The sequence below is a fragment of the Canis lupus genome, chromosome 12, assembly GCF_003254725.2.
Source record: "Canis lupus dingo isolate Sandy chromosome 12, ASM325472v2, whole genome shotgun sequence".
In the NCBI taxonomy this organism is placed as follows: domain Eukaryota; kingdom Metazoa; phylum Chordata; class Mammalia; order Carnivora; family Canidae; genus Canis; species Canis lupus.
The window spans coordinates 3,845,679-3,864,539 of NC_064254.1; the positions used below are offsets into that span (position 1 = coordinate 3,845,679).

At 50.9% G+C, this 18,861-nt stretch overlaps 1 long non-coding RNA gene and 1 pseudogene across 1 annotated transcript in view; one reads left to right on the top strand and one right to left on the bottom strand.

The window, feature by feature from the left end:
• The first annotated feature begins 2,323 nt into the window (after positions 1–2,323).
• Positions 2,324–18,861, top strand: part of LOC125752201 (uncharacterized) — a 30,252-nt gene continuing 13,714 nt past the window's right edge. The window contains exon 1 of the long non-coding RNA XR_007401105.1: positions 2,324–2,753. This is a non-coding gene — a long non-coding RNA (uncharacterized LOC125752201). The remainder of the gene's footprint in view (positions 2,754–18,861) is intronic.
• On the bottom strand, positions 7,884–8,079 carry LOC112641876 (U4 spliceosomal RNA; annotated as a pseudogene).

Below are 18,861 nucleotides of genomic sequence, written 5' to 3' on the forward strand. Positions count from 1 at the left end.
CTGTGCTCTGGACTTCACTACGTTTTCATTTTTTTTAAAGATTATTTATTTATTTATTCATGAGAGACACAGAGAGAGCAAGAGAGAGTCAGAGACACAGGCAGAGGGAGAAGCAGGCTCCATGCAGGGAGCCTGACGTGGGACTTGATCCTGGGTCTCCAGGATCAGGCCCTGGGCTGAAAGCGGCGCTAAACCGCTGAGCCATGAGGGCTGCCCTTCGCTACGTTTTCAAAACATCCCAGTCCTGGGCATCTACACCAAGGCTCTGATGATGCACTGGGTAGGCGGATGTAGGGGAGGAGCAAGTATTGTAGTCTAGCCATAGACTTAAACAGAGTGTGCTTAAACAGCTCATGGGGAATTAACCTCTTCACACTGAGAAAATTCTTTTCTTTTTTTTTAAGATTTTATTTATTTATTCACGAGACACACACACACACACACACACAGAGAGAGAGAGAGAGAGAGAGGCAGAGACACAGGCAGAGGGAGAAGCAGGCTCCATGAGGGAGCCTGACATGGGACTCGATCCCAGGTCCAGGATCATGCCCTGGGCTGAAGTTAGAGCCACCTGGGCTGCCCACACATTGAGAAAATTCTAACGAGAATTTTGCAGCGCCATGGAGACCCAAAGGGGAGAGATGTGGGGGTATGTATAGTTAATGATAATAATATATATGATTTATTACATACCTATTATGTTTCAGGCACTAGGCTAGGTGCCTTAAACCCTTTGTCTAATTCCAAAAACTCTGTGAAGCAAGTGTCATTATCATGATGATAAAAACAACAAAATTCTCTGAGTACTTAAGTGCTAAGCAATTCATCTTTATTGTCTGGTGTAACATTCACATGACCTGTGGGACAGGTGCTGTGGTTGTCTCTTTTTCCAAATGAGGGAATTGAGGCATAGATCACTGTAGTAAGTTGTCACACAGCTATTAAGGAGGCTGAACCTCAGAGGGATTCAACAATATGTCCTTTTTTACCCAGCAAACAAACAACTGAGTGAAGTCTGTTTTCTCCTCCACAAGCTCAACACATTTCCTCCTGGCAATGGGAAATTCCAGGTTGACAGAAGGCGACTGGGGTGGCAAAGTGAGATTTCATCAGCTCCAGACATGAGCACATCCCTTACATGGAGGGGGTCCAGCCTGCTCTGGGACCCCAGCCCAGCCACCTGCCAAATGTCTCCTGGCTTTGCTGACCTGTCTCAGTAGTCCTTCATTGCCTGTCGCCCCATCTGGTTCAGCAGAATCCCAGCACACCCATTAGAAGGCTGCCTCCTCCAGGAAGCCTTTCTGGATGGCCCTAAACCAGAGCCCTTTGACCTTCTCTGGGACATTGTCCGCTGGCTTTGGCTGTCCCCGTCATCCTTGGTGTAGGTACTGTCGTCTGGCCTCCCTAACTAGGTGTTGAGTTCCTCTAGGCTCTAACACCTACCATGCACCCAGTGCTCAGAGAATTCCAATTGAATGAATAAACTCTGCTCTTCAGCCTTCCCCTGGATCACTGGGGTCATGAATTTTGGTGCTATGGTGAGGATGGGTGGGAGGGGGATAACAGGAAATATGTGTGACCAGCCCAGGTGTACAACAGAGAGTGGTGAGGTCTGTGGCAAAGGAGAGTTTGGATGCCTAGTGAGGGGCTTACAGTCAAATTCAGCCACCCCTACTCCCCACAAACGTCCCAGATCCAATCGCCCTGTGAACACTCTATCTTTCCCTTTCACTGGCTCTATTTTTCTACTTTGTGCCTAAAATATCTCTATCCTATTTATTATATTCAATATTTGTTTTCCCTGACAAATGCGAACTACCTAAGGGCAGAGATTTGCTGTTGTTTCTTTTGTTGGGGGGAGGGGGAGGGTGCTGTTTTGTGTCGAATAAATCATCAGCCCCTTGCACGTACCTGCAGCGGAGAGAGCTGCCCGAGTCCCCCCTGCAGGCTCCAGGCTCCCGGACACACTCGGGGTTCAAGTCAAGAAGAGCGATGGGCCTTCGGGGTCACCGCAAGCCTCCCAGGGAACCCCAAGGAGCCGGCCTGGAGTCTGTCTCCATGACAGCAGGTGCGGCAGACACTAAGGCACGAGGGTTAGTGGCTGCCCCTTGAGGGTCAGTGGGGCACCTCCGGGAGAGCGGCTATTGGTGGGGGAGGACGGGGGTGGGTGGGAGAGGAGGGGCCGTCACTCAGGGCGCGCGCACCCCGTACACGCACCCTCTCGTCCCAGAAGACGCAGGGTAGGGGAGGCCAGCAACCGACAGACGGACGGTCAGACAGGGCCAGGGGAATGTCCCAGAAGGTGTGGAAGGGCAACGAGGGGAGGGGAGAGTGCCCCCGCGGGCGCGCTCGCAGGAGGGCTGCGGGGAGGAGGCACGGGGGTGCTCCCGGCACCCGCCCGGCCGCCGCAGAGCACCCCAGGGGCGGCCCCGCCGCAGAGCACCCCAGGGGGCGGCCGGGACCCGGGGAGCCGCCCCCCGCCCGGGTGCCGCTAAGCCGGGCGCTGCCTCCTCAGCGGGCACCGCGCCGCCCTGCGCCGAGCCGCCATTGGCTCGCTCGAAATGCCTCTCTAATCCGCGCGGCGCTGCACGCCCCCGCTCTGACCTTCCTCCTCCCCGCAGCCCGCGCTCCGGGGAGACGCGGCGGCGGCGCAGCTTCCTCTTCCCCCGGGCAGTCGTCCGGGCTTGAGGCCGCCGCGGACGCGCAGCTCCGCCCTGCGGCGCGCGGAGGGTGCCAGGCGCTGCTGCCCGCAGGTAGGGGTCGGGCCCCGGGGGCGGGGGCGGGGGCGGGGGCGGGGGCGTCACCCGGGCGGTGCCGGGAGGCCCCTGCGCCGGGCCCCGCGGGCAGGCAGCTGGCGGCGGAGGCCTTACCCGGGAAGCGCCGGGCAGCGGGGCCTTGGGAGCGGGCACCCGGGCCCGGGGATCCCGAGGCTCCGGCCGGGCCGGGCTGCTCCCGCGGGGTGGGCTCGTGCCCGCTGGGTGCGGCGGCTGTTCATGGACCAGAGTGGGCTGAGAGAAGCGCAGCAGCCGAGGCGCCCTGTGCTCCGTGCGTCCGCCCCTTCCCGCGTAGCTGGCGGGGGAGGGGATGCTACACAGCCTGCAAAGACGCCGAAGCCGAAGCCGGGGTCTTCCCGGCGCTCTTCCCGACGCTCTTCCCCATCCCCCAGGCCACTTGCTGCCCGTCGGAACTACCTCTCCGTCTTCTTTTTGCCTTAGGAGGGCGTGAATGTATTAAAAGGTCATCAGGGTGTGAGGGCCGCAGTGGCAGACCCCGGAGCTTGGCCAGACCCGGCCTCAAGCCCCACCCACCCCCGCCCCCGCCCCCACAGCCCAGCTCTGCACCCCACGTGCAGTGACACATGTGGCCGCTTTTCTCCGGGCATAACCATAAATAACCCACATTGCCCTGGCTGTGGCACAGCCGAGGTGCAAACAGAATTGTCTGTCCATGACTTTGGAGGTTCTGGCCCTTACCCACCTGACCTTCCCATCACATGCAAATCACCGCTCACAGCCTCCCGCCCGCCCCCCCCCCCCCCCCCCCCCCCAGGATGCTTCCTGATGCTCCGGTGAAATCCCTGCCTGCCTCCTGCCCTGCATTCTCCCACCTAGTCGCCTTGTGGTTTAGTTATTTATGGCGCGTCTGTCACCCTCTAGACCAGAAGTGCCTTCGGGATAGGAATCTGTTTGATTCATTTCTGTCATTGACTGTGCGCCTGGCCAGGGTCTGGCACCAAGTAAATGTTTGTGGAATGAGTGAATGAATGGGTTTGAAGTATGGGAGATAGCTGGCAACCTGCAGATGGGGAGTGAGTCTCCTCTTGAGCTTTCTTTCCATCCCCCGGAAGGAGAGCCACCAAAGTCAGACAGTTCCCTTTTGGCCCTTCTTGGTCTTGCAGCTGATGGCTACTATGGCATTTGGAGATAAATGTCACAGTCCCAGTGGCTCTAAGAGGGTCTTTTTGGGCTCCTGGTTTGAGTGCCCTGGTCTAAGCCAAACTTGGGGAAGGCCCCAGTGAAGGTCTGGCTTAACCTCATGCCCTTGAGTGGGCACTTTCCTCTTGGGTGCTCAGCTCAGATCATGGGAAAGTCCTGGTCAGCATCAGGGAGTCTGGGAAGGCCCCAGCCAGGCCATCCTCAGCTTCCAGGGTCCTCATAGAGAGCTCAGAGCAAATCTCATGACTCCATGTGTGGAGGAGGAACCCAGGCCAGAAGAAGAAGAAGCCAAAGGTCCAGGGGTCTGCGACAGATGTGGACCTTCAGCACCTTGTTGCTCCTTTGACAGCCATGCTGATAAGACATCTGCAATTTGTTCTTGTCCTGGCCTTACAGAGGGGGAGACTGAGGCCCAGGGAAGCTTAGCAGCAAGCCAGGGGTGGCACTTAATTCCTGCCTCCAAGTCCAGTGCTTTCTCCATGGGGCCCCAGGGAGCTAGGGTGAGGCCCCGATGCCAGGTCAGAGTGTGATCGTTGTAGAACCAGAAGTTCCCAGTCTTTGGCTCTGTCTTGACCTCTAGTAATGGAAAGAGTAAGAGAATATGGAAGGGGTGCTTCAGGGGTAAGATAATACGGGAGGGGTGCTTCAGGGATAGGGGGAGACAAGTGGAGGATGAGTTAGTCAGTACCTGCAGGGGGTTGGCCCTGGGGGGGGTCCCCAGAAGAGGGTGCAGTAACAGCAGTAAAAACTAACAACACAAGGCATTTGTCATGTGCCAGGTCCTGTCCCAACTATAACTCATTCAGTCCTCACCGTAGCTTGAAGTAGATACCATTATTATTCCTATTTTGAGAAATGAGACTGAGGCACAGAGAGGTTATCTGTCCAAGATCACACAGTTTGAAAGTGGAGGAGCTGGGATTTGAACCTCAGCTCCCAAGTCCAGGCTCTTAGCCTGTATTCCCTATTGCCAGAGCAAGAGGGCTATGGAGCTGACTGATGGGGGCTTGCTGTCTCCTTGGAGACACGGGTTTCAGGCACTCCATGGCTGAAGTTCACGCAGGGTGGGTGCGATGTGCATGGCTGTGACTGTGTGTTGGGGCTGCTGAGAATAAGAATCCAGTAAGCAGCAAGTGTGACCTTCATAGGATGCACACCTGACCCTGTATCAGTCCCCTGCTCTACATCCTTCAATGGCTCTTCACTGCCCTGAGGACTAAAGGCAGTCTCCTTAATGTGGCACTTTTATCCTCCCCAAGTCTGAGTTTCCTCCTTCTCTTCACCCTCCCTCTGCCTTCCAGCTGCTCTGAACTGCTCTCAGTTCCTCAAGAAAGTCATGCTTCTTTCACCTGCTGGCCTGCGCACAGGCTCTTCCCCCACGAGAACACTCTTGTCCTCTTCCCTCCACATTCCTTCTCACCCTGGAGTTGGGGTGGCTGAGACTTCTGTTCCTCCCAGAAGCTTCCCGACTTGGGCATCCTGCTCACCACCCCTCACGCGGTGCCCTCTGGGGCGTTGGGTTTGTTGCCCCATCTTCCCACTGCAAGGCTGTGAAGTCCAAGGAGCGAGGTCTGTGCTCTGTCCCTGGTGTCTCCAGTGCCTGGCACCATGTAGCCCTAGGTCACTTGTAGAATGAGTGAGTACGTATGGGTCCCTCACATCACCAACCTCAGGACACAGAAAGCATTTTTCTTCTCCCCACGGGAATTGGGGAAACCACTCATAAATTTGCATAACCCCCCTACTGTCCCCCAACAAGGATGGGCTGGTGGTAGAAAGCCCTCACTGGAGAAGTGAAACCACCTGTGGACCTGGTGGACAGGTGGGAGAGGTCAGTGATCTGCGGAAGAGTCCTCCCCAGGGGGAACAGGTGGAGGGATGGGGTAGGAGTGAGTGTGCCAGCCAGGTGGAGGAGGGATGCTTGGTTTGGTCTTACACTTTTCTGAAGTTTAAAAACAAAAAAACCTCTTATTTTCTTATGACCAAAGGAATATGTGCTTGCGGTGGAGAATTGAGAAAGTACTAGAAAGCCAAACAAATCCATTAGCCTGTATGTGCCACACCCACCTGATGTAGGCACTTGGTGGCTGGTTTCCAGCCAGGGGCAGCAGACTAGGGCAGGAAACGGGCAGTGGCGGGCAGGGGAGGGGGGGAATCGGGGGACTGGACACAGGTGGGGTAGAAAGTGGAGGGGGAGCATTAGCGGGCAGGTGGGACAGGGAAGGGAGCAGGCAGGACAGGATGAAGGGAGAAGTGGGCAACCCCAGGGATCCAGGTGTGCTCTGGAGCTAGAGTCACCTTTTTTTTTTTTTTAAAGATTTTATTTTATTTATTCATGAGAGACACAGAGAGAGGCAGAGACACAGGAAGAGGGAGAAGCAGGCTCCCCGCGGGGAACCCAATTGCGGGACTCGATCCCAGAATCCTGGGATCAGGAGCTGGCCCGAAGGCAGACACTTGGCCACTGAGCCACCCAGGCATCCCTGGCGTCACCCTTTAGAGCTGAACTTGGATCTGTCAGGCGTCTAGACCTAAGCAGCCAGCAGGCGCTGGGTAGGGGGCAGGGTTGCCCTTAGGCAGGTGGCTCTATAGTGGCAGCAGTGCCTGGAGGCTGCCACCTGACAGTCCTGTGCCCACATCACCCCCAGCAGCCGGGGTGAGAGGTGGTGTTTACCCCCGGAAAGGACAGATGCGTTCCTGCATGATGGGCCAGGGGAGAAGATGAGCAGGAACCTGGCCCCCGCTGGCTCTGAGGGGATGGGAACACCAGTGTCAGGGAAGTTAGTGGGGCCATCTCCGGGTGGGGGTGTACTGTGGGGGTGGGGGTAGTTCCTCTGGAGACTTCTCCGCCGTGAGGGGCAGCAGGCTGCCTGATGGCTGGTCAGGCAGAGGAAGCCTCGGCTGCTATTTAAAAAACACTTGATATTAAAATGCTGGGTGGGGGCTGCAGTAGGCTTCGAGGATAAAATCCAGGATGCCCAGTTAAATTGGACCTCCAGATAAACAACAAATTTGTTTAGCGGGAGCCTGTCCTCAATATTGCATGCAACATGCTTGCACTAAGAATTTTATTTGTTGCTTATCTGAAAGTCACATTTAAGTAGGTGTCCTTGGGATCCCTGGGTGGCGCAGCGGTTTAGCGCCTGCCTCTGGCCCAAGGCACGATCCTGGAGACCCGGGATCGAATCCCACGTCGGGCTCCCGGTGCATGGAGCCTGCTTCTCCCTCTGCCTGTGTCTCTGCCTCTCTCTCTCTCTGTGTGTGACTATCATAAATAAATAAAAAATTAAAAAAAATAAGTAGGTGTCCTTTATTTTAAGTTGCTAAATCTGGAGGGGGAGGGGGCAGTGTAGAGGTTCTAATTCTCTCTTCTTTTGTATTGTGGGAGGGGTCAGTGGATACTTGCTTAGAGTTGACAGTTAAAAAAAATTAACATGTCCATCTTTTTTTTTTAAAGATTTTATTTATTTATTCATAGACACAGAGAGAGAGAGGCAGAGATACAGGCAGAGGGAGAGGGAGAAGCAGGCTCCATGCAGGAAGCCCGATGTGGGACTCGATCCAGGGTCTCCAGGATCACACCCCAGGCTGCAGGCAGCGCCAAACCGCTGCGCCACCAGGGCTGCCCAACATGTCCATCTTTGAAGTCAATGAAATATTTCAAATTTTGCGTATGTAACCTGTTTGTTGTCTAGAGAATGATGCCTTACTTGTGGATTTGGGTTCCCTAGGGCCATTCAGAAATGATAAAGGATACATCCTCTCATTTATTCAAGAGGGACAGGAAATTTGAGGATCCAGGGTGGAGTCCCTAAAGAATGTTAATTCATTCAAGAAATAGATATCTGTATCATAAGAAAGCTCTTATGTGGCAGAGGGTGTGACAAACTGGAACTCCCTGTCAGCCGGGAGGGTAGGTTGGCACTGCCTTTCTGGCAATAGTGATCAAAGCATTGACCTGGTAGTTTCTTTCACAGGTTCCAGGGTGCAGAGACAGCTGGGTGGAAATGGTCAGTGCAGCAGAGCTACATGCCCAACGGGAGGGACAGAGTTAGGACCTCTCCAGCCAGTGGGATTTTTCAATTAGCAATAATCGCGCCTTGGATAAACCTCATTGGCTACGATACTGCCACTGCGCAAAGCTCAGCGAGTGGGATTTTGAGCAGCTGTTCAATTATTTCATTTGGTCAGTGAATCTCCACTGCATGTCTCCTGTGTGCCAGGCACTGTTTTAGATACTTTAGGGATGCTGAGAGAGAAGAACAGATGGTCAGAATGTATGGGCAAGTGAAGGCAAGTGACTTTGTGGGATGATGTATTTCGTATGATCCCATTTTAAAAATGTACACATGTATCTGTGTGTTCCTATTGCATAAACATGTTCAGAAGACTAGACTGCATACTCAGGTGTTTTTTGAGCTGACCTCTGGGGACAGGTAACAGGAGGCTCCGTGCCAGGCAGGACGGGAATATTTCCTTTTTCTTTCGGCCAGCCTGTGCTGTTTAAATTTTATTTATTTTATATATTTTTTAAGATTTTATTTATTTGTTTGAAAGATGGGGAGAGAGGGACAGAGTGGGAGAGAGAATGAGGGGGGTTTGGGGTAGGCAGAGGGAGAGGGAGAAGCAGACTCTCTGCTGATGTGGGGCTCCATCCCCGGACTTTGGGATCATGACCTGAGCCAAAGGCAGGCACCTAACCGCTTAACCATCTGAGCCACCCAGCATCCTGCTGTTTGCATTTTATAGAACGAATATCATTCCTCATAAAAACATAATTAATATTATGCTTGATAATATCTGGGATTCTTCTTAGGAATCTAAAAAAGTGAGCATTTAGGGCAGCCCCAGTGGCTCAGCGGTTTAGCGCCACCTTCAGCCTGGGGCGTGATCCTGGAGACCTAGGATCGAGTCCCACATCGGGCTCCCTGCATGGAGCCTGCTTCTCCCTCTGCCTGTGTCTCTGGCTCTCTCTCCTTCTGTGTCTCTCATGAATAAATAAATAAATAAATAAATAATATTTTTTTTAAAAAAGTGAGCATTTAAATTGCATTCCCCTTAGTTTGATGGCATCGGAGTCAGATGGGCTTACATTTTTATTTGTGGCTAGTTTTGAACTGGTCCCTGCATGGGTGTCTTTCTCTTCTCTTTCTTCACGTCCTCATTGCGAGTGGATGAGACCCGGTGGGTGGGCATGTGGGTAAGGTAAGTCTGGGTACCAGGAAGGCAGAAGGAGCATCGTAGAAGCCAAGTCTCCATGAAAGTGGTGATTGGGCACCCGCAGCGGGTAAGCTGTCTTGGCAGGGGGCAGGGGACATGAAGGTGGGAGGTGGGCCCTGGACAGCAATGCCAGGGGGCCCAAGGGGCCCAAGGGGCGGGGGCCTGAGGTCCACTGACGTGTGGCAGGCACTGTTTTGTTTATCCATACTGATGAACTCATTTAGTTTTCCTCAGTCACCTTACAAGGTCATCCCCATTTTACAGATGTGGAAAATAAGGTTAAGTGACTTGCCTGAGCTCACAGTGCAAGTGGCTGAGGCAGGATTCACACCCATGTGATCTGGATCCAGAGAGACTTTGCTCTTTTTTAATTCTTTTTAAAAGATTTTATTTATTTATTTGAATGGGGGGAGGAGGGGCAGAGGGAGAGGGAGAGAGAATCCTAAGCAGACACCTCTCTGAGCACAGAGCCTGAGTCGGGACTGGATCCCAGGACAATGAGATCATGATCTGAGCTGAAACCAAGAATTGGATGCTTCACCGACTGAGCCACCCAGGCACCCCCAGAGGCTCTGCTCTTAACTTCTATGCCACGGCTCGTCTTGTTAGGGAGAGAAGATAGGCATGCTCCTGAAGACTGAGGGTGCTTGGCCATGGAAGGTCTTCTGCAGGAGGTAGATCTGGAAGGGAAGGATGGTAGATTCAGAGAGGTGGAAGGTGCCTTCCAGGCAAAGTGACAGCAGGGACAGAGATGTAGAGGAGCACGGGAGCTGGTTGTATGTAGGGGCTGGGGAGGAAATGAGCACAGGAATCTGAGGGAGGAAGTGAGAGTAGAGGCTAGTGGAGCATGTGGCAAATATTTTAAACCATTGGCCTCATTGGACTCTCTGGAACAGATGGCCCAACCCCTCAGCCCTCTTCTGCTCTGCTTGGTCCTCCCCAGGGGCGAGGTACCCTATTCCTCACCTGCCTGGGTCTAGCCTTGACTGACCACTGGAGGACAAGAGAGACAGCTGAGGCAGGGGAGGAGCAGGGGCTTGGGAGCAGGGGGACGAGGGGGTGGTACAGACGAGGTGCTGGCCCTCACACCCACTCGTGGAGGGACCTTGGGCCATTCAGCATCTTTCCTGGGACTCAGTTCCCTCTCCTGTTCTTTATTTTTAAGCTTTCTATTATGGCAAAATATAAGCATTTCCAGAAGTAGAGAGAATAGGATAGTGTACCACTATGTATCCATTGCTCAGCTTCAACTCATGGCCAGTTTCATGTCATTTCTGCCCCCTTCCCCAATTCAGACCAAATCCCAGACGTCATTTCATCACGAATACATCAAGATGTGTCTCAAAACAATAAGGACTTCTGACATAATCGCAATGCCGTTATTCCACCTGAGAAGAAACGATTCCTTTTTATTGTCACATACCCACCGAGTGTTCATGTCCCCAGTTGTTACAAACATGTCTTTGTTTTGTTTTTATGCTTAGTTTGACTCAGGATCCAAATAAGGCCACATACTTTGATTGGTTGATATGTATCTAAGTCTCTCTTGATCTGTGGTTTCCCTCTTCATCATTTCTTCTGTCCTCGACAGTTGATCTACTGGAGAAACCAGCTTGTTTGTCCTGCAGAATTTCCTGTAGTCTGGATTTTGTTGATTGCATCCCTGATCCCTGTGGTGTAGTTTAACATGTCCCTCTGTCCCCTGGCAGGGGACTAAATTGGGTAGTTGGGTGCATCTGTCTTCGGACTCCTCATCATCCAGTCATCAGTAAACCCTCCTGACTTTACCTTCATGACGCCCAGAATCTGACCACCTCTCACCACGTCCATTGCTACCCCCGACCCCCACTTCTGAGTCTCCACTCTAGCTTCCCTGCATTATTGCAGTAGCCTCAACCTGGTCTTCCGGCCTCCCTCCTTGTCCTAGCAGCCAAAGAGACCCTTTTAAAACCTAAATCAGGGGCACCTAGGTGGCTCAGCAGTTGAGTGGTCCTGGGATCGAGTCACACAGGGGAAGCCCACTTCTCATAATAAAATCTTAAAAAAAAAAAAATCCGATCCCATCCCTCCTTTGCCCAAAATTTCAATGACTTCTTCTTCTTTGGAATAAAACTCAAAGTTCTATAAAAAGTCCTGTAACAGCCTACAAGCTCCTGTGTGATCTGGCTGCGTAGTACCTCTAACCGCCTCGCACCATTCCTTCCTCACTGGGATGAGGATGTATTGGATACCCTCTTGCCTCAGGGCCTTTGCACTGTTACTCCCTGTGCCTGGCTGGTCAGCATGGCTCGTGATGTTCACATTCCTACCCATGTCACCTCTTTGGAGAGGCCTTCCCAGAGCATCTCATCTAAAATAGCGGCCCTTGCACCCCCGCCCAGGCTTTAGCTTCCTTCCTGGCATTTGCCCATCCTTGGTGTTAAAATATTGTTGCTTTCCCCTCTTTTTCCCCTACCCGCCTGTGTGCTCCCAAGAGGGCAGGGCAGCATGACTGCCCATAGACCAGGCTTCCTCTCCCACTTGCGTGGCTCCAGTCAGCTCCTCTCTTTTCAGCATTTCCTGGAAAATAAAACAATGCTTCAGAGTTTATAAAATACTTCCTGTCCTAGGTCAGATACCAGGAAATCTGACCTAAGACAAGGATTCCTGGGCAAGTGATTTACTGCAGGCATGCTCACAGAGCGGAGGGAGGGTATCTGCCCGGCAGGGCAGGGAAGGTGTGCTGCGGGGCGCTTGAGAGGGGGCTGGGGCTGGGGCTGTCCTGCCTGGGGGCAAGGGGCCAGGCCTCTCTACCCCTTTAGCAGGCAATCATTGGGGGGAAGGCATCACCTCCCAGGCGTCTTGAGTGAGGCTGCTCACCTAGAAACCTGGGGAGACTCTCAGGAGAAGGGGCCGCAGTACAGGGTATCTGGCACCCCTCCTCCACTTTCTTTGTATCCGATTGCTGCCCTGAGCCCAGCCATCAACTGCCAGGAGGTATTTATTTATTTATTCTTTTTTTTAAAAAAAGATTTTATTTACTTATTTGAGAGAGAGAGCGCGCGCTAGCATAAGTGGGGGAAGACAGGGAGAAGCAGGCTCCCCATGGAGCAGGGAGCCGGACGTGGGACTTGGTCCCAGGACCCCGTGATCATGACCTGAGCCGAAGGCAGATGCTTCACCGACTGAGCCTCCCAGGGGCCAGAGGGAGGTATTTATTAATGACCACTTTTCCTGTGTGATAGGTGAAGAAGCCCAGGTTTGGGGGCAGGATGGTGGAATGACTGGCCTGGGGTGGCATAGCCAGGTAGGCACAGACCTGGGATGTGCATGCAGATTCTTCCTTGGGACCCTCTAGTGGCTGCTGGTTCTTGATATTCCTCTTGATGAAGTTTTGGAATATAGGTGAGGTTTGGTGGGGTGAGGTCTGGAGCCGAAAACCAAGAAAGAATTCTTGAGTTGTCTTTGGTGCAAAATGGTGGTTTTATTAAAGCAGGACAGAACCTGTGGACAGGAAGAACTGCTGCCCCGAGCCCGTGAGGGGTGGCTGATTATATTCCTGGGAGTTGGGAGGTGGTTAGGGATAGGGTAAGTGTCTAAGGGATTTTGGAAGCAAGGTTTCCAGGACCTTGAGGGGGCCAGCTGTTGTTGGGAAAAGGTCACTTATTACCATCTAATAAAACCTGAGGGGCAGCCCGGATTGCTTAGCAGTTTAGCACCACCTTCAGCCCAGGACATGATCCTGGAGATCAGGGATCAAGTCCCACGTCGGGCTCCCTGCATGGGGCCTGCTTCTCCTTCTACCTGTGTCTCTGCCTCTCTCTGTGTGTCTCTCATGAATAAATAAATAAAATCTTAAAAAAAACACAAAACCTGAGTCATGAGACCTTCAGATATGTTTGGGTGGGCCAGGTGCATGGGGGATGGTTGCCAACATGTATCTTGGGGGTTTATTTTTATTTATTTATTTTTAAAGATTTTATTTATTCATGAGACACACACAGAGAAAGACAGAGAGAGAGAGAGAGAGAGAGAGAGAGAGAGAGAATGAGAGAGGCAGAGACACAGGCAGAGGGAGAAGCAGGCCCCATGCAGGGAACCCAATGTGGGACTTGACCCCAGGTCTCCAGGATCAGGTCCTAGGCTGAAGGCGGTGCTAAACCGTTGAGCCACCCGGGCTGCCCCTAGGGGTTTAGAGATAAAGGAATTTTTATATGTTTAACATATAAAAATATATCCTGTAGGCTTACAGGATCCTGGGGGTCGGGCTGAGATTGGCTTCAGTCCTTAGCAAAGTATGAACATCGAGGCAGCTGAGTCCATAGAGGAAGGTCCCTTTGACTGTTTCAAGGACTTGTCAATGTGCTGCCCCAGGCTTGTGCTTTGTCCTTAGCTAGCTGTCTGTTCCCTATCACTCTCATTCATTCAGCAAATAGGTATCCAGTACTGGGTGCCATATTGACCTGAGTGCTGGCCATTTGTGGCGAGTGAGCCCCCTTCCTGTCTGGGGATGGGTCTATCTACACCCTTTTTACCCCAGAGGAGCCCTAAGTTCCAATTTCCAGAATGAAAACATGTGACAACTGTCGAGTCCTTGTTGTATGCTGGGCACTGTGCTAGACTCCTCTTGTGGAATAACATGCCTGAGCTTCACAGCACCCCATGCAGAGGGGCATGAGGCTCAGGCTGCAGAGGGGCTTAAGGTTTTGGGCCAGGGTCTCCAGCAAATGTGTGATAGAACTGGGATTCACACTAGGTCTGAACATGGCTTTCCCCGCATCCACCTCCCCTCCCCGGCCCCACCCACAGCACGCTATCTGGTGTCACCTCTATCAGCAGCTCCATCGGAGACCAGGCTGCTACCCTCTCCTGCTCCCCGAGTGTTGGGTGACCACTTGCCATCTCACCTGCCCCACTTGGACAGGCCCCAGATAGGGCACCTCTGATGGGTGCTCTCCCCCACCCTACTGGGCCCTGGATTCTTGCCCCCGCCTACGCCCCCAGTCCCTTTGTCACGGCCCTGACTGGCTGGGTGGGCCCTTGGGCCAGCCCCAAGTGGCCTGAGCATTGGGGCCCCCTCCCACTTGCACCAACTGGCCTGGTAAGCTGCAAAGCTGGCTTGGCCTGGGTGTCCCTGGACAGGGCTGGGGGTGGGTGGCAAATCACAACGGGCTTCCTTCGTGTCTCATTACTTCCCAAACAGGGTCAAGACAAGCCCAACTGGGAGAAAATAAGTTGCAACACTGGTGCATTAGGTATATAAGGTAAGGGAGGGTCCCCTGTCCTGGCTGCCTTGGTGATGGGGATCTGTGAGTCAGGAGAATGGGGATGGGGCCCCCAACATCAGCATCAGCTCCAGATTCCTGAGACCCCCACTCTCCCTAGGGCTCTTTTCTATCCTGTCTCCAAGCTGCTGTGGACTATTGCTCAGTTGAGCTGGGTGCTGGAGGCCAGGCTCTTTCCTCAGGCCTCGAGACTCCCTCCAGGGACTGCACCAGAAGGGGTCTATGCCCCCCCTGGCAAAAACTCCAGGAATATTTGTGCATATTCTAGACATGAAATAGCAGGCAAAGCACATGCAAAAAAGCCCACCACCCTGTTGGTGTGGCTAATGGGGCAGTTACTATGCTTACAGCCTGGCCTGGATGGCTGGAGTGCTCTGGTCTGCAGGGAAGTGAGGTGCTCACAGCAGCCACAGGGATGCAGGGGAGGTGGGAGCCCCGAGAGCTGTAGCCACCCCACCCTTACTGCAAGTTAACGTCTGATTTCCATCATAGTTTCCTCCTCACCAGATGGTGATTTTCTAATTTGATCATTTTGTTTGCATTAGCTAGACTTCTGTAAAGAACTTTCCCCCTTCGTTCTGAAATATGGTATGTATAGTAGAATAAAGGCTTGCTTCTTTCCCTTTATCAGTTTCAAAATAAATGAGTTGGTGCTCTAGCAACCTCCAATGGTGACCAGTGAGTATTTTTCCCATTTTAAAATACAAAAGTGTATAAAATAGGTTATGCATTGTAACAAATAAATACAAAGCCAACATCCAAGTCACTAACCCTGGAGGTCTAACCAGAGAATTGCTATAGTTGCAAAAGGCCCCCTTTGCATCCTTTTTCCTTATTGGGCCTCCCAGAGGGACCCATTGTTCTAAATAGTGTTATTAGCTGCTTTGTTTTTGGTTTTACCACCTAAGTATGCATCCAGAATCAAATAGTTCTGTCTTTGAATTTTAATTAATAAAATTACTATCCTTTCATGGCTAGTTTTTTTTTTTTTTCAATTAGTATTTGCATTTTCTTTTTACCATGCATCTGGAGTGTTCTTTGTAGCAGTGATTCTTTCATCGTTTTCGCCATTGTATAGCATTTTAGTATGTGAATAGACTGTGATTTAGTTACCCAGGCTAGCATTCACATGCGTCAGGGTGGTTTCTGATTTGTGGCTATTGTGAAAAATGCCACCCTGAACATTCTCTAAATAAACACACTCTGTGTTTCTGTGGGTTACATGCCTAGGAGTGGAATTGCTGGGTCACAGGGTATGTGTGTCTTCACACTTACTGGATAATGCTAAACTGTTATCCCAAGTGGTCGTACCAGTCCACACGAGTACAGGCCGCGTGCACTGCATCCAGTGCTCTACATTCTCGCAGACCTTGGGGTATTAGCAGACTTTTAAAGTTTTTTTAGATTTTAATTTTTATTATCACTATGGGTTTTTATCAGTTTGATGAGTTTCAGTCCTGTATTCACTACATTGTCCTACCCTTGGCCAGTGGGAGCCTCTTCAACTTGTCTCTGGCATCCTTTTCACACATGTGCACTGGTATTTGGAAATATCCTTGCTTTCTGGAATGCAGATGTTCTAGGCTTCTCAGAGCTGCCATCAGCCATTTCTTCAAGAAGCTCTGGGTCATTTTATATATGTTTTTTTAAAAATTGGGATATAATTTTATACCATAATTTCCCTTTTAAAATGTACAATTCGGTGGCTTTTTGCACATTCATGAAGTTGTGTACTTTTAGAAGTTGCCACTGTCTAGTTCCAGAACATTTCCATCACTCCAGAAAGAAACCCCATGCACTTGAGCACCTACTCCTCCAGGTCTCCTTCCCGAAGCTCCTGGCAAACACCAGGCTACTCTGTCTCTATAAATTTGCCTCTTCTGGATAATTCTTTTATGGCCAGTGGACTCATATGAGACTTTTCTTCTTTTTTTTAAAGATCTCTCTTATTTATTTATTTATTTATTTATTTATTTATTATTTTTTTAAAAAGATTTTATCTATTTATTCATGAGAGACACAGAGAGGCAGAGACACAAGCAGAGGGAGAAGCAGGCTCTGGGAGCAGAGCCTGATGTGGGAGCCTGATGTGAGACTCGATCCTGGGACTCCAGGATCACACCCTGGACTGAAGACAGGTGCTAAACTGCTGAGCCACCCAGGTGTCCCTCATTTATTTATTTGACAGAGAGACAGAGCACATGAGCAGGGGAAGGGGCAGAGGGAGAGAGAAAGAGAATCCTCAAGCAGGCTCCCAGCTGAGTGCAGAGCCAGATTTGGGGCTCAATCCTGATCAATTATGATCAGGGCTCCAAGATCATGACCTGAGCCACAGGCAGATGTTTAACCGACTGAGCCACGCAGGTGCCCCTCATATAAGACTTCTCTGACTGGCTTCTTTCATTTAGAGTACTGTTTTTAAGGGTCATCTTGTGGTGGCATGGGGCAGGACTTCATTAGTTTTTTGGTTTTTTTTTTACTTCATTAGTTTTTATGACTGAATAATAATCCATTGTATGGATATACACATTTTGTTTATCCATTTATCCCTTAATGGACATTTGAGTTGTTTCTACTTTTTGGTTGTTATGAATGATGCCTCTATGAGCATTTATGTGCAAGAGGACATATGCTTTCATTTCTCTTGGATATATACCCAGGTAACATGGTAAATGTACCTTTAACTTTCTGAAGCCCAACCAGGTTGTTTCCCAGATGGTGCTAGTTCACATTTCCGCCAGCAGGGTATGAAAGTTCATTTCTCCTCATCCTCCCCAGCGCTTTGGATTATCCATCTTTTTTTTTTTTTTAATTTTTTTATTTATTTATGATAGGCACACAGTGAGAGAGAGAGAGGCAGAGACACAGGCAGAGGGAGAAGCAGGCTCCATGCACTGGGAGCCTGACGTGGGATTTGATTCTGGGTCTCCAGGATCGCGCCCTGGGCCAAAGGCAGGCGCTAAACCGCTGCGCCACCCAGGGATCCCAGGATTATCCATCTTTTTGATCGTAACCTTCCTGGAGGGTGTAAAGTGACATCTTATTGTGGTTATGATAGGCATTTTCCAATGACTAATGATGTTGAACATCTTCTCATGTGCTTTTTATGTATCTTCTTTGGAGAAATATCTTTTTACTTCCTTTCCCAACTTTTAATCGGGTACTTTATTCATTCATTCATTCATTCATTCACTCATTCATTTTTAAGGATTTTATTTATTTATTCATGAGAGACACAGAGAGAGACAGAGAAGCAGAGACCCAGGCAGAGGGAAAAGCAGGCTTCATGCAGGGAGCCGACATGGGACTCAATCCTGGGTCTCCAGGATCACACCCTGGGCTGAAGGCAGCACTAAACTGCTGAGCCACCTGGGCTGCCCCTCTCTCTTTTTATTGTTGAGGTTTTTTTAGAGTTCTTTATATATTCTAGATATGAGACACTTATTAAATATATGACTTGCAAATTTTTTTCCTCATTTCTGTGAGTTGTTTTTTCTTTGTGGATTCACTTATTTTTATTTTTATTTTATTTATTTTTATTTATTATTATTATTATTATTATTATTATTTTAAATTTATGATAGGCACATAGTGAGAGAGAGAGAGAGGCAGAGACACAGGCAGAGGGAGAAGGAGGCTCCATGCACTGGGAGCCCGATGTGGGACTCGATCCCGGGTCTCCAGGATCGCGCCCTGGGCCAAAGGCAGGCGCCAAACCACTGCGCCACCCAGGGATCCTTATTTTTATTTTTAAAAAAGATTTTTAAAATTATTGGAGCACAGGGGAAGAGGGAGAAGCAGACTCCCCAGTGAGCAGGAGCCTGGTGCAGGGCTCAATCCCAGAACCCTGAGATCATGACTCGAGTTGAAGGTGGATGCTTAACCAACTGAGCCACCCATGCGCCCCTCTCTGGATCCATTTAATGAGGAATGGTAGTTAGAGACTTAGTCTGGGTGTTGGAGGCATTATGCTTTTTGAATTCTAGAAATCAACCTAAGAACCTACCCAGAGCCTCAGAAGCTCTGGGCAGTAGGGCCTTGGGCTGTAGGGAGTAGCCTTGCCTGATCCCCTTGCTTTACAGGGATATTGAGAAGTAGAGGGGGGAGGTGGCTTGCAGGGGCACCCAGTGCTATGTGGCTAGGGGTCACCAGACTTAGGTCCCCACTGTAGTTCCCATTACTCCTCTTAGGATCCTCATCCTAGCCCAACCTACATCCTCCAAACCCCTAGACTCAGCCATTCTCTTTACTTCGGTGCCTCCAGCTCTGTTTTGTGGCTCTTGGCTTCTCTTCTTTCAAGGAGAAGCTTCTTTGGTTGCCCCAGCCCAGAGGGCTTGTCTGCGATGAACTCCTGTGGCCCCAGGAGGTGGAAGGTTGCATTCTCCAATGCATTGGATGCATTATCAGTGGTCAAATTTGGGAGAAACGAGGTACACCCAAGG